Below are 27,321 nucleotides of genomic sequence, written 5' to 3' on the forward strand. Positions count from 1 at the left end.
TTACTACATTTTGTCACCCCGTCATATTCTTAAGTTTAACCCGTCGAATAGTAGTTTTTCTGGAATGTCCTTTCACATTTTGAATAAAAAATTCAGTTAAGAACATTTCTAATAAAATTTGTGATCTTACGCCAATAAATGGTTAAACATTGTTATACAAGCAAGGGCAATAGTAACCAAATACTGTACCTGTGTTTATTTCCCCCGGAGAACAAACATCCTCTCCTTTTAATCTTATAGCAGAACAAGTTATCTCTTAATAACTTTACTGCACATGTGATTTCTGCTTGTGCATGTGTATATGGGTCAGTTCAGTTACAGTATGTCCACTGAGAAAGACAGGGAGAAGATAACAGAGAAACAGGGGAAAGGCTATCAGATCATTTTTAGTCAAAGAAAAAGAAGAAATTATAAAAAAGAAAAACGCAGCTCCTGTTATCCTCCTAGCTTTTGTGAGACTCGTTACAGCGCCACTTACTGTATTTTGATAGTCTTTCATCTGTTTATAATGTTGCATAAATTGCGCTCAATGGACTTTAACTGATCGCACAATTGTACTTCCGAGCATTCTGGGCATTCCAGGGACCTAAACTCTGTGTAATAAACGAAACGCGATAGTGATTTAAATTTTCACTCATATCTACCCCCCTATTCATTTTCGTCCGCCGGTATTAGCCTTTAATTAAAAACGAGGAGCGGTTGAGATGTTACGCATCAGTGGGGACGCCGGGCCTTCTCGCGCGCGGCGATTACGGAAAGATCGATTTACCGGACAGACAAAAAGCCGCATGCTAGTGCTGATGACACGACGAAACTTAAGCTACTGGGAAACAGTCTGAGAGAGAGAGGGAGAGAGAGAGGGAATGAGAGAGAGAGCGCGAGAGAGAGAAAGAGAGAGAGAGAGCTTTACTCAAAACTTTATTCAAACTCCACACAGAGCGGTCTACAGTGAATCCCTTCCTAATACCCAAATGAGAAACATCAAAGCAAGAAAGAACGAGTTGCCTAACTTGAGACGGACCTGAAATCCTTTCGCTGCTTAACAAAATCGTGAAGTCAAACGGCCCGTAATATCGCTTTCGTTCCGCAGAGGCGAAGGCGAATGCACGAGAATCAATGACCGCCCGCACGACGCCGATTTTAAGGGGTTACAGTTATTCGCGAGGCCCTTTTTGCAGCATAAAGACATTATTTTTGGATCTCTTTAATAAGCTGTGCCCTCTGAACAATCGGAGCGAGTCATTAGTTGAGTGATGACTCTAACAGAGCCCAGATTGGGCTTCCTCAAGCATCACTAACTGGTAATAAGCTACTGCGTCCGTCAAACCCACGGTGCCAGGCAGACGGGTGAGATCGTCACTGATAAACACGGGGTGAGGGGGGTTTGGGGGGGGTTATTTTTAGGGTGCTTTCAGCACAAAATGTCTCTTCTCCTGCTCCATTGCGATCTCCTTCTCCACGATCCCGCTCTCAGCTGTCTGGTAAGAGCCGTCATTTTCTACCTCACCTGGGAGGCTGCTGATGGATTCTGGGTAGGGTCCTCACTCAGCCGAGCGCCGTAACGTACGCTGTTGAAGGTAGCCCTTGGGAAACAGAGGCCTGTCCTGCATGTGCCTCTGAAGATCAGTGGAATGAGTTGCTCTTCTCGGCTGTGTTGCCACCTTGTGGACATTTGTAGTAATACATACATTTGGCTCTTCTAAGACCCACGCTCTCCTTTTTTGTGCCTTGTATTTCAGCTCATCGTGTGAGCAGACACAGGGTAACACACTAGAGCTGAATAATGTCATTACTGAAGGACCAACACACTAAGTGGACTGGACACACACAGACACAGAGTAAATGCAAAGCAAGCATATAGCTATAACACCCCTAAGAAAACTAAAAAAGAGTTACAGATAATATATTCACATTATCCTGGGTGAGTTTACAATACTTACATGTGTATAATTACTACAATACTTAATTATACTTAATTTAGAGATTAAATTATACAATTTCAGAATGGAGTAAAATTGTATATAGGACCATTAGTAATGAAAACTGAAAATATAAATATATACGTATAACACGGAGTTACTAGTGTTAGATAAAAAGGAGTCTAGCAAAGATTGGTTGTGTCTTGCTGTCACCAAGTTAAAAAAAACATAAAATGGCACCTCTATACCAATAAACTCTTTGGAAGGGTGGCATGAAGACAGGCCTTACTGAGCACAATAAACACATTTTATTTGTCAAACCTCATTAGAATTATGACTGGAAGAGAGTCCTATGGTCAGATAAGACCGGAATTGAATACTTTGGCCAAACAAACCAATAAGACTTTGGTTGATTCCATTGCTTTACACATGTTGGAAAGTAAAGCTTATGTCAATAATCTTATTTTGTGTATATTTATCAAGGGTGCCAATAATTCAGCAGCCAAAATGTAAAAGCCTCCAATGCCACCATTATTGGTCAACTAAACTACAAAAAAACTTTTTTTAGGTTTGGAATGCAGATATAGATCTCAGTCCAGTAATACTTTGAAAGCAATCTGACTGTAGATACAGTAATCTGGTATTCACACATGCGGATTCCATGCGCACGCGTAAACATTTCCAACTTCACATTAAAACACGCTCATGCGCGCTAGCCGTCTGAGAACAGTTGCTGGTTGCGCTCATTTTTCACCCGCCATAATCATCACTGGGGGCTTTAACTGTCCCTCTAATTCAATTGCATCACTAATTCTGATACTTTACTGTAAGCGAGATTTTTTCCTAATTCAATGAAAATGGTTTATTGTCGCTAGCTAAAATGGTAATGCAATTTGCCTGCTGGCTGGTTCGAGCAGAAATCTGCACATACGGAAACAAACAGGCGTCATGTCTGACCCTGGGAGACTGGGTCAAGTTAAGCTCTTAATAATCTTACAGTACCTGCCATAAAAGGAGCACATCATGGAATATTATGAAGTGGGACATTTTATGAAAGCACACACTGAGGGTAACAGTAACACACTAAGGCTAGCTGCAGTACACAAACTGAATCAGCTTCATCAACCAAAAATTCATTCATTTCTACAGAGGCTGAGACAGATTAGGTTTGTGCTAGATATCTGTAATAGCACCGTTTTCTGGGTTCTGGTGGGTGTGATTGTGCTTACCATTGATGTTTGTGCTTATGTTGCTTCTCATAAGGGCCTTGGGTGTTTTGGACAGAAGTGCCTGCCAATGAATAAATGTAAAAGTAAAATGGAGCTGAATTCTAAACTATATGTGGCGTCCTGGCTCAACTTTGGTGCTGAGTTTAACAAGCATCGCTGCACAACGGTGAAGCGGATAGAGCTTGGCCGTGAAACATTGTTGATGAAAGCTGGCACCTACAAAATTTCATTTCTGCTAGGGTGATAAACGATGCCCTCCATTTTGGGTGACCGGAGTTATCTCTAAGCCTCTACGTTGCCACGGGAGAGGCAAAAAGAATGCAACATAATTCAGTAACAAAAGACATGCCACATGCTGAAAAGGGCATTGTTGACACCTGCTGCAGCTAATGATGGCTGAAGTGGATGCTGGGTGATTTTATTTGTACAATCGTACAATTAATGTTTCATATTTTCTAAAAACCAGTATGAAAATTGAAAATTGAGTTCCCTATACAGTACATTTCACTATTAAATCACAATTAGTTGCTGGATTTTTATAAACTTTCAGTATTCAGTGAACATCACATGATGTTTGAATTTTGCCATGCAAGGCCGAATTTTGGCATTCACAGACAGTAACACAAGGTACAAGTTTTCAGCATTCAGACGCTACACACACAGCTGTCCTGGAGCTCAGAAGGTCAAGGCGAAATTGTACTTGAATGTAATCAGGTGGCTTTAACATACTAATTGTAAATTGTAGTCTTGAGGGTGTCATTTATTACTCTAATTTTATTTATTTTTCTTATTTATTTATTTTAGTACAAATGCATTTATATGTAAATTATATCAAAATAATTATGTCGGCAAATTAATTAGCTTTTGGTATAACACATGCTGGGTTCAGGGCTTTTTCCCAAAAAGCCTCGCCCTCCTAATTTCACAAATGTACAAAGGCTAAATGTCAAGTTTGCCTAGAATTTGTTGTGATTGCATTATTTCATTAAAGAGTCCAAAGAAACAGGGAAAGTCATCTAATTGTATACATACAAAGGGGGTGCGGGCGGGGAAATGCTGTTTAGGAGATATGAATATATCGGCCTCTGGCAAATGAAGCTCATTTTAATTCATCTAACTATGTCTAGCCAGGCTTGTGTTAGCAGAAACAATTTTAAAGGAATGCGATGCTTTGATGTTACCCGTCAACAGTGGCTGTATATACATACATACACACACACATACAAAACAAATAAATTTGGTATTTGTATATCCCACAGGGTCGCCCAAGTGCCCTGGCATTCCAACTTGCTGAATCCGAATCTGCCCTGTGATCTTTAGTTTCTCCACAGTGAGAGTGTATTCCAGCCACTGCTGGAAAATAAACTGGATGCCCTGAGAACACTTCCCCATACAGGAGATGATGGGGCTGCGGTGATATCCAGGTGTGTTTCTGTAGCAGGGATATGGGGACTTTAGAGGTGCTACAAAGGAATGACTGCAGGGGGTGAGTGGAAGGGAGCTTAAGATGGAGTATTGTCAACTAGGGCAGCCTGTAGCGTAGTGGTTAAGGTAAAAGAGCGTCTGCCCAATGCCAATAATGTAATGTAATGTAACTACTGCACTCCAAGTATCTGGATGCTACTGGACATATATAGGAATTTCTTAATCGCTATTTGAATTTCACACTTGAATTCCTACTGTACTGGTTTAAAAAATCAATAAACATAATGAAAGAGCCAACAAGTAATAACAAAATACCACATGATGCTATGATGCGTTGTGTTCAGAGATACCACTGTCGTAATGCATGGTTATTTGCGTTACTGTCACCTTCCTGTCAGCTTTGACCAGTCTGGCTATTCTCCTCTGATTTCTCTCATTAGCAAAGCATTGCTATCTGCATAACTGTTGCACATTGGTTGTTTTTTAGTTTTTTTGCACCGTTCTTTGCAAACTCTAGAGACTAGTGTGTGAGAAAATCCCAGGAGATCAGCAGTTTCTGAGAAACTCAAACCACCCTGTCTGCCACAAACAATCATTCCACAGTCAAAGTCACTTCTATCAAATTTTTTCCCCATTCTGATGGTTGATGTGAACATTAAGTGAAGCTCCTGACCCATATCTACATGATTGTATGGATTGCTGCCACAAAATTGGCTGATTAGGTAATTGCATGAATAAGTAAAAATGTTCCTAATAAAGTGCTCAGTGAGTGTATGTGTACAGAATTCAACACACTTATCTGCACAGTAATTAACATTACATTAATGGGGTCCTGTATATTTTCTAAGATTTAGGTAGTTAGTTATGAGAAAAGAATACCGCATAGTTAACGCGCTACAAACTGTTCGTGATATATTCATATATAAAAGAGTTCATACAATATGGAAACTGAGGTGACTTTCATTGAGAAGCCAGGAATGCCACTGCAGCATTTTTGTGAGCAAGAGAATACTGACCCACGAGAGGCGGTCTTTCAGGATATGACAGAAGTCTCCAACGGCTTTAGCTTCTTTAGCCAGTAATTTGAGACCAGTATAGATCTTTATGAAACGCTGACAAGACAATATCGCCATGTCTGTCTCTGCAGAAACTAATGCGCAGCCCCCCCCCCCCCCCAGAAGCAGTTTTTGTTTGTCCATCGATGACCCAAGGCTGCAAGTCGGGCATGACACGGTTAGAATGCGTTAGGTAAAAAGTTAGATATTTGTGTCAGTAGCTTCTTGAATTTTTTACATTCATTTATCAGGGACAGTGTACATTAATCAACATCTTCAGTTTCCACATCAATGTAAATTTGCCAGAGTTAGCTAATGAGTTTGTTTGCATCTGTAGTCCCTAACCTGTCATTGGTAGCATGCATGGCCTGGGTGTAGATTGTTTTGCATGACGCATAAAGTCAGATGAGGAAGAAAGAGCGAGGCCTATCATTATTTTTAGAGAGCGTCAATAGTTTCTCTCTGAAAATGAATCACTGTTCAAATGGCACCCTGAACCCAATGATTCTGACGGTACAACGTTACCAGTTTCTGTGACGCTCCCTTTATACTCTCTACACATTTTCCCACTGGTAGGTAAAAATGTTTGACATGCTTAAAAGCAAAACATTAATTTCAGCTGCGGGTGAGAGGTCAAGAGGGGCATTCCTCTCTGACCAAGTCTTATTTTTCTCCGTCAAAAAGCAACAGAAGCGAAGTGAGTCCCTTAGCACCGGGCTTTCTGTACAAACTGACAACCAGGGCGAATGAATCATCGATAAAAAAAAACTGAGGATGCGTCGCTGCAGACAAAACGCACGCAGAAACCCCAATTAACCACCGCCACAGAGACTCAAACAGTGCCGTGGACCATAGAGCCAATCAATGCGAAAACATATTGTATGGCTTCCGGCACAGTTCAGAGGACAGGACGGGAAAAAAGGCTGCTCGCTTGTTTATATTTGATATTAAAATCCGATCAACTGAATCGGCCGTGCAGAATGTTTATCGACATGTCCTCATGGCCTCATTGCACGGACGCTCGGATATTACAATGAATTGTACATCATTAACACCATCGTTATGATTATGACATTTTACACTGCCTCCTGGGAAATAAGTTTATTTAGGTCACTAATTAAATCAAAACTGCCTCTGGCGGTTATTGACTCAGAAATATTGCCAATACAATTATGAACATACACACACAAATCACCCGGCTTTCCCTGGCTTTTCCAGGCTGGTCTTCCGATGATTGCCTGTTCTTATTAGGAGGTCATAATGTGTAGGATGTACAGATAATTATGATGCTCTGTAAAGGTCTTTACATAAAGTACTGTAGACGGAAGATAATTAACCCCTTAAGTATCACCCCCTTTCTTAACGCACGCTTGAAAATGACATACCCAAGATAAAATGGTTAATATTCTTGAACCCTTGCCTACAGGCATATTGCTGGTCTCTTCTGAAAGGTAACAGTTTGGGGTTTGGGGTTTCCAAGAGTCAGATTTACCCTAAGCAAAGTTACAGAAGCTAAAACACAGTAGAAGTGGAAGCTTTTGAAAATGTTTTTCAGTGGATATTGATTATTGTGGCTTTTTAGAATTAGAAGCTATAATGCATTTTGTTCACTGGACCCTTGCCATGAAAATGACACTCACCTTGATGCAAGTAGTCTGTGGATTTCCAAAATGCAGAGAATGTGAGGTCCCCTCACACTTGTTTTGCCACCCATATTTTACAAAATAAGTGTTGTTGCTAAAGCAATGGCATCTCAAAATAGGTTATACAGAGAGAACAGTGAGTTTTAATGCTTCCAAAGGGTACATCCTGCTACCATAGTGATTGAACATTGCACCATGAAAAAATCAATGAATCCAAAAAACCCACACGGGCCCAGCCCTGGGCCAGCGAGACTTCAGGGGTTAAGAACAAGCTGACTTGCGTATTAAGAAACGTGTGTTTCTCCGCTTTTGTGCTTCCTGCACGGAATACTTTCCTTTCTTTTCGCATCGCGTTAGCGTAATTATTTTAAATACTCAATTATGTGTGCTTCTTCAGTCTGAGAGAATGGAGGTGTTCATTACGACGTACAGTGCATAATTTTATCCAAGGATGTTTCTGTACTGCCTGCAATTACTTTGAAAGGACTTAATCTCTCAAACGACTTAATAGCTACAGATACACATAATTATGTTATAAAACACGTTTGCAGTGTATTGCAACCTATGCCATATACCTATGATGGCTAAATAGAACCTTTAACCGTTAAAAAGGCTCAGCACACCTCCACGCATAGACAAACAAATTCAAAAGCTCCAAAAAGAAAAGAAAAAATAAAGCTTGCTAATGCACAGGTGACACATTTCATCCTTTTCTTTCTGCCTCACTGTATACCAACACTTAATCACAAGCAGGCTCACGCGTGTACAAATACACTCCATACCCACACACACACACACACACACACACACACACACACACACACACACACACACACACACACACACACACACACACACACACACACACACACACACACACACACATGCACACACGCACACACACACATAAATCTACATTGGCACAGAAAATAATATATTGTATAAACACAAGCACACATGCACTAATGTAAATGTATATATACAAATGTACAGTACATGTACACCAAACACACGCACACACACCCACACAAATCGACATTGGCCCAGAAAGTTATATACTCTATACACACAAGCACACATACACAAATGTAAATACATATACATATACCTGACCCCTGATATGTAAATACATATACACAAATATACAGTACATGCACACACAAACATACACACATGCACGCACATTCACACACACATATGCATGCATGCCCACACACACACACACACACACACACACCAATCTACATATGCACATAAATGAATATACTGTTGATAAAACACAAACACACACAGATGTCAATGCATATACACAAGTATCTGTGTACACACATATAAAAACGCAAACACACACACACACACACACACAAATTCACACACAACATTGCTTTGTTCCCTCATTTTTAATAGATTATAAAAGCAGTCCTGACCCTCACAATGATGCCCATTCTTCAGCTCGGTGACGTAAAGGGGAGAGTCCGCAGCCCTCAGGATGTGTCAGCTGTACGTTCCTCCAGCAGGGATCTTCAGCTGCACGGAGGTCGGGGCCCCAATCCCCCTCCACGGGGGCCCACACCCCCCGTCCAGAGCGGCGGGGCCACCTGAGGAACAGCAGGGACACCAGCGAGTCAGAGGTGAAAGGTCAGGGGTCAGGCACACGCCTGTGGGAGCCGGCCACTCAACCGAGCGCCCCGTGCCACACAGAGCTTACGCGTGCGTGCGCGCGCACGCGCACACACACACACACACACACACACATACACACACAAACACACACACCGAGCCCGCGCGCACATGGAGGAAGTGGGGTCGAGGTCAGAGGTCGCCTTCCCTACCACACACTTCCTCGTCCCCCCGATCGGACGGGATGGGCTAACCCCTCGCGCAGGAAGTGCGCACACGTGCGACCGTTCTCGCCCGGCCTCGCCGGACGATCAGCACACAATGAAGGACAGTGTGGAAGACAGCCACGATGACCGAGCCCGAACTGTGTGAAAGGAAACCGCCGGGAACGCAACTGTAACACAATGACTCAGACCGCAGCTCTTAATACCCCCTCAAATTTATAAATAAAACACGGAAACGAAAGACAAACGTTCCAATTGTCCAGCTAAAACGACAAAGTAACAAACAACGGCAGAGTGTTAGCACGACTTGAGATTAGCACGTGGGCTAATATGCAGCGCTTGTTCGTGCGTTCCCTAATCTGCAAATGATTTAATCTATAATAGGCTTATGCATTAAGCAATTTAGAAATATTATAATAGCGTTTAGAAAAAAAAACAGGAGCACAATCAAAATAAATGTCTGTTTATGCCCCGAACATTGAGGTCATGACACGGTAATCAAAGGAAATTCTCCGTGACTCACTCGCAGAGGGCAGCCCGAAGGTCAAAGGTCAAGCTGCAATTTATGTCATGGCCGCATTGATATCCCTGCAAGATGCAAGATTAGTTAAATATGTACATTAAGATAATGTGTTTGCCCTCTAATCTATTTGAACGCTCTTGGGTTTGCCCGGATCCCTAATGTACTGAAACGTATTTATGGTCAATAATTAAAACGGAAAAGCATGCATTAAAACCCCTCTCTACTTAACAGATCTTAACTAATGAGATTAGTATAATGAATGGAGCACTTTATGTGTCTCCCCCAATAGAGTGGCATTTTTGCTGACAGTGGCCAAATATGACAAGGTTCGAATTATAAGCCTTTCTCGCGGCATAATCCACGGTGGGCCTGTTTAGCGAAGCCGTATTCATTAGGGTGAAAGGAAAATATTGTTTTTAGTACATAATACCTCTGCTAAGAATGTACTGTTTCAGACCTGTTCTCCATGACGAAACGGGCATTTGCACTTTCTGAGATGTAATGTACAATAATACGCCTGGAAGACATCGTTGTTCACGTAAGAAAAAGTGCGCCCCACACACACGCTCGTTATCCAGCTATAAGCCGCCGTGCGACGCTCAGTTTCGAGGCGAGGGAGCGGAGAACACCCCGACTGCGATCTTATACACTCGCAAGCCCAACCGCGCTCTTCTGCCCGCATGAAATTGGTCTGGAAACTTGTGAATGACAAACCCCCGGAGCAATAAATATTATCCTGTTTCATCATCGCGGATGACGGTTTCCCCCCTTTTTCGCTTTCGCATTTTCTGCTCCGGAGGAAATCTCCGCCCCAACATGCGGCCTCAGCTGCGAATGATTCAATACTCCAAAGGTTAATTTTCAATTTGCACAGTGAAAGGTTACTATTACATTTTGACCTGCAAATTGCATCTTCCTGCTAATACCCTATCATTTCATTTTGTGTCCCTTTGTAGTTTGGACTCAAGCATGCTATATTTGGAGAGTAGCATCTGTTTATTATTGAGCTCATGCTTGGCTACACAGTCAGTCTGCATTAGAGACTTGAAGCCCTACATTTCAGACTACCTGGCCCTGGAACCCACTTTATCAGTCCCGCTGGGCCTATTAAAGTCACGTTAACTTTGATGATATGATACAGCGCCGTAGGAATCTAACTGAGATGAGATCTCCGTTTGACTGACGTTCATATCAATTATAACTTTCATTATTTTAATTATGAAAGCGAATGCTGTACTTTTCTGATAGGGGCTTTCAGGAAACATTTTCAAAGGGGTCCAATATGCTCAGCACCTTGTCCACCTGCTAACTTTAAGGAGGCTGTTAGTGTGACAAAGCAAGTGGCTATGAAAGCAAGTGCGTAACTCCTGAAGACCAGTAAACACTGGCTTTCCCATTACCACACAGATGAGCTTTTATTACAAATGGATAATCGAGCGCCTCTGTTCACTAGCAGTGTTGGGGAAACTACTCTGAAGGCGTATATGTACAAGCTACCAATTACTTCACACTGAAAGTACAGTAGTTGAACTACAGCCAAGCTGCCCGAAAGAGAACTGTAGCTTGTGAAACTACAATTACTCAAAAAATGTAGTTCAAACTAGAGAATTGTCATTATCACGTCCCTCTGACATGACGTGCATGAGAGCAATGCCTTCTTTTTGCACGTGGGGAGAAACACTATACAGCTCAGTGGGGCCAACCAGAAATGTGTGCCAAGTTGCAGTTGAATGTTGGCAACTACTGTACAGTAGAGCGGAGTGTTTTTCACCAAGCAGGATTACAGGGGAGAGAGGGCAACAAGGAGGTATTTAGTCAAAGGGGCTTGAAAAAAGATATTTCAGGGCCTAAAGTTGTTGGTAGTTGGTAGTTCCTGTCGGTAACTAGACCGCAATTACAAAAAATATGAAACTACTACAAGCGCTACACAAATTTGAATGTAATTGAACTACCAGCTAACTGCTGCAAAAAGCAGTTAAACTACTAGTTTATACTAGTTTAACTGAGCATAGTTTAGCACTATCAAAGGTAATCGTTTTACAGCAACAGCAGAAATATTTATCAGAACAAGCCAGTGAACCACCACTTCGCATTCCCAGGAATCCCTCAATTGTTTAATGTACACAGCTTTATCTCCAAAGCAAAACAGCTTTAAAGAATTTCTTGCTTGAATAACATCACTAACAAGGCGCAGAGCAATCCAAGTCAGTTTCAGCGCTGCGCAGAACAAAATGTGCACCCATACAGGTGCTCAAAGGTTGGGGTCTAATGAGAAACACCTGTTTTGAGACACCTGGGGCCCAGTGTTACCCCAAACAAAAATTCAAGCTTTCGGACTGGTTTTTTGGCTCGAGTTGAAGTAAAAAAAGAAAGGCAAGATAACATTTAATCACTACTATTTAAGTACATGTATCTCAAAGCAGGCAGTTAATTCTGTAATGCAGATAGACGTAGATTCGCCAGCCATATATGAAAGCAAACACAGCTATCAATGGATAAGCGAACATGCATTAGATTCTTAACAAAACATGACCATGTGTGCCAGATTCCTTCCTGTTCTCATGTGCAATTATCAAGTTAAGGATTGAGAAAGGCAGTTGTGGGCACACATTTTTTAAATCATGCTTGACCTTATACGGCAGGGTATGATGACAATTGACTCTTTTCATGTTAATCTTTGGACGATAAGGGCAAAATCAAAGAGTAATGCTTTCAGCCATTTTGAATTTGACATACAGCACTGCATTAACATGGCGCAATTTACATTCCAATTGAGAATGAAAGTATTAGTATGGGCAATACTCCAAATGAAAAGTGGCATGTTATATTTTCTCCCATATTCATTTATTGAGTAAGATTAGCACATTGTATACCTCTGTACAAATAAAACAAGGATACGGTACTCCCTAAAACTTTCAATTAAATATCATGTTTCCCCTATCAAGATTCAAAAAATGTCCATGTCTGTTAAAACAAAGTTCACAAATACATTTACTGGACAAAATACAGTGGATAAGAAATGTACTGTAGTTCAATCAGACTTAATTGGTCATGAAATGAGAAAAAGAGAACAGGTTGTGCAGTTAGAAAAGACAAAGAAAACAGACAAAAGAAAGTCAGAGAGTGCCAATGCAGTCTTCCTAAATTTGTCTTTTCAGCAGTCTATTTTAACTCTGTGCCACCAAGTATTGTATTAACTGATCACCCAACAAACTGTGCTCCTCTCTCTCTCTCTCTCTCTCTCTCTCACGCTCTCTCAACACACACACACACACACCCGCACACACACGCAACCCAAAAACACATCACTTTAAATAAAATCTATTGGTTATTTATCCTCCCTGGGTCCGTGAGGTCACGACTGTAATGGCCGATGTCAATGACAATGATTCGCTCTTCTCAAATACATTGACAAAGGGACATGATTAGTTGAGCCTGAGTAAGCAGTTGCCTCAGCATTTATCAGCCATGCGGACGCACCTTGATCCTATTGCCTCCACCGCACAGCACCAGTGCCCACATCAGCCTGTCCCTTTTCCTCTTTATTAATGCTGTGTCATCTGCACTCATTTGCCCACAGGTGTATCATAATTTCCCTTCCCCCTACCTCCCCCGACCCCATACCACAGGTTCCCCTTTCAAACTGTCAGGCCTCCACAAGCCTTCAATGAACTCACCGGTAAAAAGGTCCCCATTACACCAGTGGCATAATAAATAGCTAGTTCATGAGACTCGGTGGTCATTAAAGGCCAATGCCAAGCACTGGCCTCTAACCGCGGAGGGGACCAAAGGTCCCGGGAGGGTCCTGTTCATAGCAAGGTTCCCGAACAGCAGGTCTCGTGACCCCTGACCTAACCTCACCTCCCTTCCTCTCTACCCCCCCTCCTCTTTTATGATCCTTCATTACATTAGGGTCACGGCGTCATCTTCCTGTACACGAAGAATCGACAGCTTCTGAAGTCAGAGGCCCCCCGTACACTTAAGCCGATTGGGTCCTGACGGGGGCCCGGGGCCCGGGGCCCGGACAGAGGAGCGGGGTCTGTCCGTACGGCCTGGTTGCCGGGACAGCCGCATTGCCATAGAGAGCGCTTCCCCGACGATGCTGTGACCAGACCCACTGCCCCCCCACCCTCCCCTTCCACCCACCAGCACTGCTGTCCCACCCCCCCTCTCAGTCCCTCTCCGAGAAAATTAAATATTGATCAATTGGCGCCTACAAACAATGAGAGAGATAAAGAAGAGTATTAAAGGAAATAAATAAATATATACGACCCCGGTTGGGGGGTGGGGAGGTTGGTGGGGGCGGGGGGGGATTCCAGACCCGATGAAAGGCTGCCAATTGTCAGCCACGCCCTCATCAGGGGAGACGGTGGACTCTCCCACGGAAAGGCCCAGAATGGCCTAGCACAGGTATGATTGCTTTGCCAAAACATGGTGGGCAGAACGGGGCGGGAGAAGAAAAAAAAAAAAAATTAAACGGTGTGAGATAATTGAGGTACCGGGTTTCATCAAAACGACGGGTTCCGTTTACTGTTGGGGAGCCTCGCGCTGCAACACCAATAACAGGGCCGATGCACCATCAAGCAGTTTAATCGCACTTAAATGATAGTGTGAGCAGTTATCTCTGTTCACATGAGAGTGAGGTATGGGGGGTGGGGGGGCTGTGTAGGTGTGCGGGGGTGTAGGTCAGGAGAAATAACATGCTCCTTTCACCAGAAAACTAGTTGGGGTCTAAAAACAAGACTAAAAGTGAGAGCCTTCCAGACTGAGGAGACTGCAGCCTCTGCTTCGATTTTTGCTCTCAACATTCCAGGCTTAGCAGGGCTTTTAATTATTAACGAGCCATTCATTTATGAAGCGCTGCTAATGAGAGACTGGCCGGCTTTGTCAGAGCAGTATGTTTCAGTTCTCAGGAAAAGTGAATAAAAAGGACGCTTTCACACAGTATGTTTGCGCTAATGAAATGCACGGAATGTCTATAGCGTATGTACTTCATGAAACCAAAACACCCCGATGAAGGGAACTTACAAAGTAGTCTAGGATGATACCAACAGATGTGCAGAGGTTTAAACATATCTAAGTAAATACACAGCAAAAGGTACAGTGTTGAATCAACTCTTGGTACATACGGTGCCGATTGGACTCACAGGTACTCCGTTAGAGTGCTGGATATTTTACTGTGTAATTACTTAAAAAGTCTCAACATAAATCACTACTTTACATTTTAGTTTACATGTTCAAATATTTATCTGAATCGTCTACGTACAAAGTGGGCATATGCGGCACATACAGTCTTTACACAATACACATACGCAGGGAAAAGAAGGATCTAGAAAACTAACCTATAGAATGCCCTGGGGTGTAATTTTCAGAAAGCTTCATTCGATAAAGAACCGGCGGAGGGGCCGGCCACATCTGCCCCCGAACCGAGGCAAATTTCATTGAGGTAAATGATAAACCATTTGCATTATTCACGGGGCATCGACAAGCCTAAAACATCTATTGAATATAGCTCTTTAAACAAATTATGACAGGGACCTTCCTCGCGGCTGACCTTTCCCGACCCCTTGTATCTGGGATATTTACTGTGTTCCTTCTTTAGTTCTCGTGATAACGCAATGTTTATGTTAACTGCTGGGAGGGCTGTAAATCGTGAAGCGCAGCAAATGCGGGCCTGGGGTCGTAAACGCCAAAACTATACGTTTCGGCATAAAGAAAGACACGCAACATTTCCCCGCGCTCCCCCATCCCCCTTTCCCATCATCCCGAGCGATGTTATCTCTCCACTTAAGAAAGGAACAAACAGGATTATACAGTAAGTTATCCCCAACTGCGGCCATAAATCTGGCGGATAAAAGATGATAAAGTAAACTAATCTGCCCTCTTTCTTTTTTTAAAAGTCACAAACTGATTTATAACGCAGTGAAAGAATGCCTTTGATTCACAGCAAACAGTGGGGACTGAGTAAAATGCTAGAGCAGGTTGTGTAAATTACCTTTAACTGTTGATGTGTTTGTTTTTTTTGCAAATGTACAAGGTAAATCCGATGTAATCAAAACGCTGATGTCACCACAATGCTGCAAGTCATACTGCCATCTTCCAATACATACAGTGGGCTCCATAAATATTGGCACCCTTAATAAAAACGAAGATAAAAGGCTGCATATAATAAACAACCTGGATAATCTATATTTTATGTTCAGACATACAGGAAAACTATAGATTTTCTTTTTCAATATATTTATATGTTTTTTTTATTAAGTAATCACATTTTTTCTGAAAAGCACAAGTGCCAAAATGATTGGCTCCCCTAACATTGCGAATAAAATCAAAGTGAAATTGGCAATACAATTTGACTTTAATTCAGTTAATCTCAGCCTACAGGAACTGTATTGTGTCATTCCATCACTTCCTGCTTCACTAGAGTATACAAAATGTAAAGGGCATGCAAAATACCTTTGTCAACCATCAGCATGGGAAAAGCCAAAGAACTGTCAATTCAGAAGACACGGGTGGTAATTAAACATCAAAAGTCGGTAATGGATACAAAAAAATACATAAACAATTAAACATACCACTAAGTACTGTAAGGGCAATAATAAAAAGGCGTAAGACATGGAATGGTGGTGCGTGGCTAATCAGACCTTGATCTAGGCATCAGTTCAATGCTGTTGCACACCTGCCAAAGCTGAGTACAGCTGGCACATAAGGGAGCAGCATAATCAAAAAAAGCAGGAAGGAAAAAAAAAAAAAAAAAAAACATATGGAAAGAGATTGGTTGTGTCGTGGGGTCACCAAGTCTGAAAAAAACCATTTGGAAGGATGGCATGAAGACACCCCTTACTGAGCAGAATAAACAAAACCTACGTAGATGGAATTATGACTGTAAGAGAATGCTATGGTCAGATGAGTCCAAAATGTAATGTTTTGACCATACACACCATCAATATGTTTGAAGCATACATCAAAATCCACACAGAAATGGTTAAGCAAAAACAATGATCAACAGTCTCCAGACTTTCTCTAACCTTTGCAAATGATAGAAAAAGACTCATGGCTGACATATTTGCCAGGAGTGTTTGCACCAATAATTGTGGAATCTGTTTTTGGCAAAGAAAAACTTTTTTTTCTAAATGTCAGACTTTGGTTGATAACATTGAATTATTAATTAATAAAGTGCACTACTTCATGGATGTTGGAAAATAAAGGTTATGTCAATAACTGTACTTTTTATGCATATTTATCAAGGGTGCCAATAATTCTGGAGCCCACTGTATATCATAAATAAAAATATTTTTGAATAAATTTGACATTATATTCAAATATCATAGCCAATGGAACTTTGCTGTATATGTAAGGTTGTATGTTACACACGTAAAGGAAAGAGAATGGTGGCTGTTATAGCTGATATTCACACTCAGGTCAGAACAGAGCTAAATAAAAAGCTTTACTGAAGGGCCAGTGACTACAATGAGATCAGTCCAGCTAGTCCAGTCTCAGCAACTACAGCTTTGATGAAAGTGCGTGTCTTGCACCTTCAGTGTATCCACACATACTGTATATCTTCAGGGGTCAATACAAGACCTGGCTACCCGTCAACTTAGTTACAATAAATATTACAATTAAAATCCATTAAAAGAGTATTAACAACAAATTCAGTAAATTCTGTTAATATTGCCATGCAATAATGATACATCCGAAATTTATTAAGATGCACTGTGCATTATACTGAATTTGGAACATTTTAATAAATAGGATCTTGGGCTTGAAGCACAGGGGTGATCTGGACATCAACAACAAAGGGAGCACTCGGAAGAAGATTCCGGAAACAGCTGGAAGAGGAGAGCAGAGATACATGGAAATGTCGACCTGTTGGGAAAACCTGTTCAGCAGATTATGGTATTACTGTAGGAAAATTATTCACCAGAAAATGTAATTAAAGCCCCAAATGTTTGATAAAAAAAGAAAGCATTGCCTACATATATTTCACAGGCCTAATTTTTACTCGGATTTAAAGTGTGAAAATTGAATATCCGTGCCTTACAAGCCCACAGTCTCGGAGTGGCGTGAAAAATATAAAGCCGGATTTTCCACAAATCACAGACAACGCGCTTTACATCTGGGGGGACTTTTATTTGACTGTGATTCATCGCTACATGACACAGTGCGGCAAAAAAAAGCGACACCTCACAGTCTTTTCATGTCATACAGTAGTTTGAGGGCTCTTTTTTCCCTTCCTCCCTCTTACAACAACCATCAATTTAGCACGGCGGTGGCTGCCCGGCCCCACACTGTCCCAGCTGTATTTGACAGAATTTATCTGCTCTACTGAACCAGATCATTTTTGATTATTAACCTCCCGCCCGAAGAAAGGCACCTTAAAGGTTAAGATGTGAAATGACAACCTTCCGCGATCCTGCCAGGGCTATCAAACACTTGACTGTTCGAGCCGCGAAGCCGCTCAATCACCGGCCCCGTCTTTTTTTTCTCCCCCCCCACCCTCCTCCCCCTCCTCGCCTCCGCCGCACTCCTCCGCTTCTTCCCTCCCTCCCTCCCTCGCTCCCCTCCTCCCTCCCTCCCTCCCTCCCTCCCTCCCTCTCAGGCCCGTCTGGGGTGTGCGCGGCCCCCTGAACCGTGAACAGTCAGCCCATCAAATTACAGTGTTTTCTAATAAAAGGTTTAACTTTCCATCTCTTCTGGATCTGTCTGTCAGCCGCTCTCGGCCCGGCCCCGTGTCTGCCTTCTCCAAACACCGGTGCCATTACGCCGTCAAATAAATTAAGCCGATTTACTCTTCTGAATTATGTTATGTTTATTGATGCCTGTATAATTTAATTTCACACAAATTCCATTAAAGATTATGCCCTCTGTCACAAACTGCTTCCAGGGGGGAAATATAATCAGGTTATAATAGATTTGCGTGTTGCATTACAGTGGACCCGCTGGACTATTGTCATCTCAATAATAAAGGAGCGCGCAAATGACGGCATGCTAATCGATGGCACCATATCGTTGCCGCCACACCGTACTAAGTGACAGGCGCTTTTCATTACTGGAGATTACAAGTGTCCAGGCAGATGGTTTCAGCACAGAACAACTGTTGGGTGTTTGCTGAGTTTGCGGTGTAGTCCTTTAGCCAGGTCTCCCTTCAACAGAACCAAACGGTAAAGGTTTAGCAGCCAGAACGCTGCCCTGCTGAAAGAAGAAGAAAAAATATTTACTACAAGTACAGAGAAAAAAAAAAAAACTTGGATTATACACAAAAATCTCATTATATTTCTCATTTAATAAAAAAAGCTAAAACAAGAAAGAACCTTAAATTATAGGTTATTTAAATTTGTAAATGCCAGCAATGTTACTCCATGTTAATCTACATTTGTAAATCATGTAGTTTTTTGCTTTCAATGAAATGTTGCACAAACACCACCTGTCATCTTTCCTATATCACCATGAATTCTCACTTGAACGTGCTATAATATATTAGTACAGGCAGAAGACTTAGATGTGTATCAGACTTATATGACCCTAATTCTTTGGCACTGTGTCTGTAAGTAACCGGTTCAGAAATGCATCTACTTGAATCAGGCATGTTTCTCACATTGACTATAAATATGCTTAATAATGAGAACTACATTTCCCAACCCGCATGAATAAGAGTGACGGGCTGAGCTTGAAATCAAGCATAAAATGTCATTTAGACGTCTTCGGCCCACCCCCCCACCTGTCCCATATGCAAAAGTTCAAACAGAATAATAACTGGAATTAAGCAGTAGCTGATGATTCTGATTGGTCTATGTTAAATGCCAGCCAACCGTGACTCACGGTTCTAAACCATAATCTTCCAAAACACATTTTTTTGTTGCAACATGTTCAAGTGTCATCACTTAAAAGTAAACGCAATTAGACATTGGCAAAATAAAAAGAAAACACTATTTTGTGTAAAACACGATTGCATGCACATGAGTATTTCATACTCCCTGAGCTGATGGAACATATATACAGTAAAGGAATTATTTATAAATTTGTTATACCACCAGCAAAAATATATAAACAAATACTCCACAGAAATGCAGATTCACAAACAGATACAACATACACCAAGTGGTTTATAAGTGGTTTAACTTTAAATGAACAGTAAATTGCTGAGAGGCAGTTTTGCTCCCACATAGTCTGTTAACCAAACTGTTGACAAGCCTATTAGAGCATATTATTAAGATATAATGCACTTGACTAATAATACAGTCCAAATAATGGTCCAAAATAGTATTTTCCTATCAGTTACATTGAATGACATTGCTGAAAATTTAAAAATGAGGACAATAATTACTGAAATATACAGTGCACTTCAGTATTTGACACAATTTTTGTTGTTTTGCCTCTGTACTCCCGCACATTGGATTTGAAATAAAACAATGAATGCGAGGTTAAAGAGTACACTGTCAGCTTTAATTTCATGTTATTTACATCCATATCCGGCGATCCGTGGAGGAATTACAGCCCTTTTTATATATAGCTCCCCCATTTTAGGGAAGCAAAAGTAATCGGACAAATGAACACAATCTTAAATAAAGTCATCATATTTAGTACTTGGTTGCACGTTCTTTGCATTTGATGACAGACATCACCAGACACTGGGTATCTTCCTTGGTGATGCTCTGCCAGGCCTGTACTGCAGCTGTCTGTGGTTCCCGTTTGTTTTGGGGGCGTCTTTTGCCTTAAGTCTTGTGTTATGCAAGTGAGACGCTTGCTCTGTTGTATTCAGGTTGGGTGATTGACCTGACCAGTCAAGAACATTCTTGGTTGCTGGATTACACAACTTGGTTGCTGTAGCAGTATGCTCGGGGTCATGGTATTTGGTTTGATCTGAGCACATACATGCATGCACGCTTCAGAATTAATCTAGCAGCTGCCATCAGCAGTCACATTTTCAATAATGAGAAGTGAGTCAGTAACAACCATAGCTACATGCCCAAGCCATAACATGACCTACACCATGTTTCACAGATTTCAGGTGGGGGTACTTTGGATCATGAGCAGGTCCCTTCCTTCTCCACACTGTCCTCTTTCCATCACTTGGGTACAGGTTAACTGTCCAAAAGACAGAACTCTACAGTTGTTAATGTACTTTTTATAGCAAACTCTAACCTGGCCATTCTGTTCCTGAGGTTTACTGTACCAGTGATTTTCATTTTGGAATGAACCCTCCGATTTCATGCTGGTGTAGACTTCTCTTTATGATAGTCTTTAAAACATCTATGTCTACATCCTTGAGCGTCTCCTTGATATGTTTGGCTGATGAAAGGGGTTTTTTTCTTCACAGCTGAAAGTATCCTTTTGTCATTCACTACTGTGGTCTTCTCTGGTCTACCAGGTTGACTTACCAGTGATGGCTCTCATCATTTTTTTTCAGATGTTTGAGCCTCATGGTGGCCTGCTTTACTGTGCTTAAACCTCATATTAATTGTATAATTTCAAATCCAATGTCCAAATATTTATGGATTGCACGGTCTAATTGAACAATATTGCAGTACATATTTATATTTACATAGTTATATACTTTAAAAAATGGCAGTTAAGTATTTCATAGCTTTATTATGACACACATGCATACACAGGTTTATAATTTCATTTATATTTTAAGCCACATTAGCCAGTGAGGGAACTTTCAGATGTCATGCACAAAATAATTTGTAACGGACACCATTCTGGTCTGGTGACACTCATACTGAGGAAAAGGCTTTCTCGTTCCATATCAAAAAGCCATTTGTTACGTTAGGGGTACTGTTTATCAAGTTCCTTTAAAAAGAGGCATGCACTCCCATTGCTTCTTAACTTAATCTCTATTTACCTCTTGCAAGTGCTTGCTCCACAGGATTAATAGGCTACTTTAATATCTTTAAGGCCACCTGATTTTCAGTGCAGCCCTCCGATGCAGACAGCTTTTAAAAGCAATTTTTTTCCTAATTGTAGCACTTAGGTTTATTACGTGTTCTCAGACCGCCTAATCTAAAGGAAATATACTTCTGCACAAAAGGTGATTTTAACTCCTAGTCCTGGTGGGACTAACGGCAATGCAAAACACACGATGAGGACTACAACAAAAACCCATTCCTCTTCCTTTAAGACACATTGCCATTCCTACAGGCTTAGTGTATACTGTACCTCGGCACATGTGATATTAATGTTGAATCTCTTCAACGTTTTATTTAGCTCTGCTTTTGGACATACTGTTGGTATACCGTATAGCAGAGATATCTTTTAGATCACATTTTGAGATGCTTGATGCAAATACATTTATCATTTATATTTACCTTCTTTTCTATTCACTCAAGCTGCTCTTAATAATGATAAAGAGGATCTCATGAGCAGTTCACCAAGATCATTAATAAACAGCCCTGAATGCACTGAATCATTCAATGCCTTTTTTACATGACTACTGAGAGATGTAGTTTAGAGTTAAAAATGTGCGTTGGTCTCGTTTTAGGACAACATCAATCAAAGCAAAACTGACTAAGCGAGTCAGCGCTGGTGTGGGGAAATACAGCACACGTAGTAACTCGCGTGCCCTATTTACTTGTTCCGATGCCCACTGTGAGTTTCCGTTTAATAAATGGTAGGACCACACACATAAACACCTGGTGGAAGAAACAGAAGAAAAAAAATCTATTGCCAGATTCATGGATACGAGTGGAGTTTTCTAGCTGGCTTTTCTGCGGTCCAAACAGACCCTGATTTGTCATTTTCAGCTGCACCGTTTCACCCTTAGGGCACTGCAAAAGCGCGCTTTACGTTGGCAAGGAAGGGCTATTTAACCTGTGGAAATCGAGGTACCAGCACCAATGGGGAGCATTTCAAATACCACTCTCTGTTTAGGCAAGGCTGCATGTAGACCATTTTGTTATTTTAATCATCGTAATATTCATTGTTATCATTATCATCATTATGATAGCAATAACAATAACATGCAAAGACTAAACAAACTACGGACTAAACAAATGTTATCTGTGTACATCTTGGACAAAAACATTTAAACAGGACAAAACAAAAACAGAAAAAAATGGAGAAACCAAACTAAAAGGCACACCGCATACCGCAGATAATACCTTTCGCTAAGTCACTTCCTGCAGTTTTCAAAACAAATATTTTATTTGTTTATGTTCATGTTTGTAAGCAGAAAGCTTGAAGAGGCACTCAACATACCATGATATCAAAAATATATATAAATATGAGGGGGGAATTTGCTGAAGCACTATTCTGTCATACCTCTAAAAAGAAATGCATATTATTCACTTGACAATAGCATGTTGTCATATCATTAAAGACTCACTTTATAGAATTTCAAAAACGTGTTAAGTTGTCTTGAGCTCCCACTGAGACAGTGATCTGTGCTTTGAGGCCAGACAGGAAAATCAAACCCTTGACATGCCTGTGACTGATTTCATGTCTCGCATAAACTAAGGAGAAAGAAACATATCCTTACCTTCTTTGAGATAATACTGGCTTTCTGAGAGAGTGCAACTTGTGCAGTACCATTGTTGTAATCTATACTATCAGAACTCTTACTCAATTATTTATTAACTGTAAAGGAAGCAAGAATAGCTGAATTAATTAATATAATATATGGTCCCATTACTTTATTGAGTAAAAAATCTCAATGTACACGCAGTGAGCACTTTATTAGGTAAACCTGTACACCAGCTTGTCAATGCCAATCACGTGGCAGCAACTAAATGCATAAAAGCAGGCACGCATGGTCAAGAGGTCCAGCTTTTTTCAGACCAAATGTCAGAATGGAGAAGAAATGTCATCTAAGTGACTTTGACCGTGGAATGATTGTTGGTGCCAGACAGTGTGGTTTAAGTATCTCAGAAACGGCAGATCTCCTGGGATTTCCAAGCACAACAGTCTCTAGAGTTTGCAGAGAATGGTGCAAAAAAACATCCAGTGAGCAGCAGTTCTGCGGGCAGAAATTTGTTGTTAATGAGAGAGGTCAGAGGAGAAGGGCCAGACTGGTCAAAGCTGACAGGAAGGTGACAAAATAACGCAAATAACCACACGTTACAACAGTGGTATGCAGAAGAGCATCTTTAAACACACAATGCATCAAACCTAGAAGGGGATAGGCTACAGCTGCAAAAGACTTAATACGTCCAAAAAATATGTCTAATAAATACCTAATAAAGTGCTAACTCAGTGTATTTTGCCCTTGATTCCACAGCATTAACAGCAACGGCCCACTTGTAATGCTACGTATGAGAGCATGAAAAAGTTCTTACTGCAGATCATACTTATTCACCCACAAGCAACAACCAACTTCGAATTCTTTAACACTGATATGTATTCCATCTAAGCGTAATGCATCGTATTTTAACTCCTAGTGATCAATATGAATACATACTACATTATTTGTTATTCAATATAATTAAATAACTGCAACACTGTCGATGCCTGTACATTGTGATATAAAAAAGCTGAAATTCTTGAATTGTAAGGAACTGCATTGCGGTGAGACAGACTGGAGGCAAACAGTGCTGTGCTCCCGGTCGACACAGTGCTGAGGGACACGCTCCTATTTAATTGGCCGTTTGGCCAGAGACGAGTTGTGAAACTCGCAAAACTCCTCCTCAATTCGTTCCCTTTGACAATGGCCCTTTCAAACGCAACCAGTGAGAAGATTAATACCCTCCCAGCAGATTAAGAACAAATGATCTGTCTCTCTGCGTTTCAGCACCATTAGTTCATTTATCAGTCCACGTCTAGTATTTCTGGTCAGTGTCAATATGCCCTGCATCCTCGCAGTTAACAGATGTCTTGGCTTGTCGAATGAATGGCTTTATGTTTCACGCACCGGTGGCCACAGATGTGCGTCACTATAGCAACATCGTTCATCGCGGATCGTACCGGAAACATGCACTCCAATCAAACCTAATTATACCATATTGCTTTCTTGTCCAACAATAAGGGACCTGTAATGTAATTATTGGGACACTTCATTTTGTATTCTGTCGCGGCAAAAAAAAAAAAACCAGGAACGCGGTGATGGACGCCCGCTTGTCAAAACGCGTATTGATGAAGCGCAAGACCCAATTTGCAGTCATAAGGCGGCCACCTTCCAATTATGTTAGTGCCGCGACATTCCCCAGCCCCAACAACTCCAATTCGTCTCCCCGTTGCCGCGCTGCTCGCCGACCGTCTCTCGAGAAAAGGTGACGATCCGGGCGACCGGCGCCCTGCGGAGACTGCTGCTGCAATGCAGATCTTTCCTGTCCCTGTCCGAGACTCGTTCAGGTGAGCCAGGGCCACTGTCACTTCAAAGAAGAAGAATCAACATTCACTTTGTCTTCAGTTTAGTCTATTCTTCAGAACCATACGAGCTCATCTTGAAGTATACATTCCAAAAATATATGAAATTGTAATAGTTCGTCTTCGTGTAAGAGTGGGCTTGTATGTCGCTCATGTTCCCCTCCAATCAATATTCTTGTCAGACTGTGGCGCGCATCCTCATTTGACGTTCCCCTACTCATTTTACATCAGTCAAACCGACTCCCCGCCCTTCAAAAAGATTGGTTTCACTCACATTTTTGCCATATCACAGGAGCTAGTTCTGCTCTAACTTCCGTTTCCGTTGTCTTTAAAAGCCACTTTGGACACCTCTCTAGAGCACCATCGCTAGTTTTTCATAGAGTTTTTGTTCCTTATAAACGTCTGTTCTCAGGTAAACTATGTTCACGCCATGACTAAAATGGGGCAGCATATCATGTTGTGGTGAATGGAGGTCGCATCCTTGTGAATGAAACACCAAGGCAAACACAGCCATCTCATTTTGATGGTAACGTGCACTATACTGGTTAATTATACAAATTAAGGTCACGTAAACTAGACAATGCATGTGTATTTGAATTACAAGTGAAACACTAACATGTGAGTCTTCTTATTGTAATGCTAATAAGAACATGCACACACACACTCACACACACAGAAGCTTGGCGGGGTCGATGGCAACATGATGGCAACAACTAATACGTACAATACGTGCAATGCGAGCAAGAGGAAGAGGAGGTTGTGGGTCCAAGCAGGGCCAGCTGTAGGCATTGGGAATATAGGCGGTCGCCTCGGGTGCCGTCTGTACAGGGGGGCACCAACCGAAGGGGAAAAAAGTGGGAAAACGGAGCACTTTGTATTCATGTTAGTCGGCCAAACCCCCACCCCCCTCCCTCCCCACACCTCCCGGACTGCAACTGCTACCCCCAAACCACACCCGCACGGCCCCCCTCCCCGCCCCCTCAATTTCGCCTACGGTGCCACAAAGGCTGGAGATGTTCTCTGGGAGCAAAGCATACGCCACAGAGCACCTGCCCAGTAATGGACAGTAGGGCCGGAGGCTACAGGTGGAGCCACAGCCAGCTGCTTCCAGGGCTAGAAGACCAACCTGGGTAGGGACAGCAGACACAACTAAACTCATCTTTCAAAGTGGGAGAGAAAGAAAATGCAGATGTTATGTGTAATTGAATTGATTAGGTGATTTTTTCAGTAAGGAAGTCCTTAGGAACAGAAAATTCCGACCTTACAAAAAACATGTGGAATACTACTACTACTACTACTACTACTACTACTACTACTACTACTACTAATAATAATAATAATAATAATAATAATAATAATAATAATAATAATAATAATAATAATAATAATAATAATAATAAGAAGAAGAAGAAGAAGAATTCAGCCTTATATGACTATACTCTATACAGTTTACGATCGTTAATATGTTGAATAAATTACATAGTCCAACTATATTTAGCTAAATTAAGCAGAAGAGGACAAATTCACATGAACAAAAATGTCTCTGAACAAGACTTGTAGAAAACTGTAGTCCAGCTCAATAATAAACATTCCTCATTTCTTTATTTCCGAGACTCCATGGGGACCGTGTGTTTAAACACACACAGAACCTGGGAAAAAATACAGGAGCCGAAATCAATGTGACCACTTACGGGGGCCGTCCCAACTTCAGCCCCATTATCATGCAAAGCAGGGAAACACACAGAAGGACCCGAGAGTGTTTGTGTCACTCCTCTGTTAAACCATAAAATGTATTTTTGTATAAACCTCTCTGAATAGCACTGGAGAAGGGACGGGGAGCGGGGCTGGGGGGGGGGGTGGTGGTGGGGGTAGAGGGTGAAAAAAAAAAAAGTTCCCATATTGAAATGGCCTCTCTCTGAAAAGTCGAAACTTTTCTTTTCTTTCTCAAGTGCGTCTCCGGGCCACTGAGGCATGTGGGAAAATGATGTCAGAAAGGATTTCTCCCCCTCTGCCAAAGCGGGCTGGCGAAAAACCTCCGTCGCCGCTCTCCTTTTATCTCCCGCTCCGCACTTACCAAAACAGCAAAACATAACATTTCTCCGCATAAAGAAAAGGCCTGAAAAGAAGACTATATTTAAATGGTCGAAAACAAGGGAGAGAATTCCAGCATTCCTGAGCCCTCTCTGGGCCTTCCCTTGAGAACTGGGGAACGGAGGGAGCGGCGTTTGATTTATCAGCTGTATTTAAAAACGCAGAGCGCCGGGGACAAATATCTCTCCGGTTCCCCCCCCCCTGTCCCTCCAGCCACTACGGCGCTTTATGCTTGAATTATTGAGAAAAATAGGTTCGGAGGATTAAAATGAAGAAAAATTAAGGGTAG

At 41.6% G+C, this 27,321-nt stretch overlaps 1 protein-coding gene across 1 annotated transcript in view; it reads right to left on the reverse strand.

Annotated features, from left to right (window-relative positions):
• Window positions 1-27,321, reverse strand: part of nfatc1 (nuclear factor of activated T cells 1) — a 196,793-nt gene that overhangs the window by 99,688 nt on the left and 69,784 nt on the right. The window contains exon 8 of the transcript XR_009707389.1: window positions 18,469-18,833. The gene's annotated coding sequence lies outside the window, so the exon portion shown is untranslated. Of the gene's footprint in view, window positions 18,834-27,321 lie in introns of the transcript that reaches the window.

The sequence above is a fragment of the Conger conger genome, chromosome 1 (assembly GCF_963514075.1).
Source record: "Conger conger chromosome 1, fConCon1.1, whole genome shotgun sequence".
NCBI classification, from domain to species: Eukaryota; Metazoa; Chordata; class Actinopteri; order Anguilliformes; family Congridae; genus Conger; species Conger conger.